The sequence below is a fragment of the Phaethon aethereus genome (assembly GCF_964289735.1).
Source record: "Phaethon aethereus genome assembly, chromosome: 16".
NCBI lineage: Eukaryota > Metazoa > Chordata > Aves > Phaethontiformes > Phaethontidae > Phaethon > Phaethon aethereus.
In genome coordinates, this window is record NC_138592.1 from 15,508,705 (window position 1) to 15,510,785 (window position 2,081).

A 2,081-nucleotide genomic window follows, 5' to 3' on the forward strand; every position below is an offset into this window, starting at 1 on the left:
GATTAAGACCTCGGTTTATTCAACCTGGAGAAGGTAAAGGGGGATTTATTGCTGCCTGTGACTACCTAATGCAAGCATGTAGTGAAGCTGGAGCTAGGCCCTTCTCAGAGGTGCACAGGCATGAAATGAGAAGCAATGAGCATAGGCTGCAACATAAGAAATTCCAGTTACAAGTACAGAAAATACTTCCATCTAGAGGGTGGTCAAATACTGGGAGACAAGCCTAAGGAGATGGTGATCTCTGTCCCCAGAAACAACTGAAACTCACCTGTGCAAGATGATGTCCAACCTAATCTAATTGGCCCTGGTACAAGGACAGAGATGAACCAGAGACCTCCAGGTGGCCCTTCCTAAATTACTCTATGAATCCATGATCCAAGTCCAACAGCAAAATTACAACCCTGTGCTTCAGAGTAGCAGATGTTCAGCTGAGAAATGAGTTTAGAGAAGCCAAAGCCCAGCTAGAGGAAACTAATGAAGAGTAAGGACATCACCCAGTCCTTTTGTTTTTGTATTGCATTTGTTCTACTACAATGACATTTTCTATCATTATTCTCTGCCACATGCAGCTGTTTGACACATGACCACCACCTACATTTAGGCATGTACTACAACTGTGTGTATCTGTGTGGAGTTTACTTAATAAGTTTAAAGGAAAAACCCTTTGGGATTGTTAAAACTGGTGCTTTTTAGAGGTTGATGCAAAACAAAGCAATGGAAAGAGTTGCTTACTGAGCAACAGCTTGTTTACTCATCCCCTTTTTTCCTCCTCCAACAGTTCATGCTCTACACCACCTGTTTTAACTGCTCACTGACATCACACCTGGTACTTGGGCATGAATCTCAGAGCACTTCAGGCATATTTTAGCATCATACCAAACATTTCATCTTTTTACATCCAGAAGCAGAGGTGGCTTGCTGTATAATGTTGAGTGAAGAGTACAGTGGCAAGAGAGGACTTCCATTTGACTTGGAGACAAATCTGTGCAGGCAGAGAGGAAGAGTGTTCTTCCTGTAAGATTCAGCCCTCCAAATATTTAAATAACCTGAGGATGAGCTTTTCCCAGCTCAAGTATATGATGCAGGCTATCCACAGCACCAGCTTTTGCCTGGAGAAACCCCATGTGGATACATTAAATATATTCAGTAGCTTAAGGATCACACAAAAGTAAACAAACCCACAGCAAAACCAAAAGCATCTCACTATAAAAAAAACAAGTCAGGCCACAGTCAGATCTTTAATAAAAGCACTTTGAGCCAGTGACAAACATGATATAGCAGACATGGCAACTCAGAAAAATCAAGTTGGGGGTAGAAGCGTGCTGCTGGTGCTTTCAGAGGATCAAACAAGGTCCCTCAACCTAACCATCCCTCAGTAGCTTCTCAGCTGTTCACAACACACTAGAAAGCTGCTAAAAAAAGTCACTCTTGCCTCACACACCTCCTTGAGTCAGTGTGGAAGGAGCATAAAAGGGTCTTTGCTCCAACCAAAACCAATGGAGTAAATTAACCCAGAAAAAAAACTCCAGCTCTAATCTCCAAGTAGGAGATTAAGTTGATTTTATAGGAAGGAGACCAAGAAACCTATACTCCTCCTCACTTCCTCCAGTTTCACAATATGCACTTCAGCTAGGGCACCTTTGTGGAGAGAGGCCTAACACTGCCAGCCTCCTAACAGGATTCATCTAATTAGAGCAGGGCATTGCAGAAAGCATCTCTGAAGAAACCGTTCCCCATCTTATTGGTTAGTCTGTTCAAAGAGGCTGTCAGCCATGTGTTTGACAAGACTATGCATTTTCATTTAGCAATCTTCTGTCCTGCTCTCCTTATTGGGACATTAGGAGCTAATAAAAGGTGCATAAGATCGTTTTCACCATGACATTAGCTAAGTAACCAATTCTAATTCCAAGAGTCAGAGTGACCCTCTTTCACTAACAAATAAGGCCCTGAAGCTCCCTTGGTAAGGGGAGGGGTTCTGCAGCACTGAAAGGAATATTGTTCTTGTTCTCAGAAGCCCAGCACACGCAAGAGCTTTGGAAGGTTGTATCCCTGCACTTTGGTCTTTGGGTAGTGCCACCTGC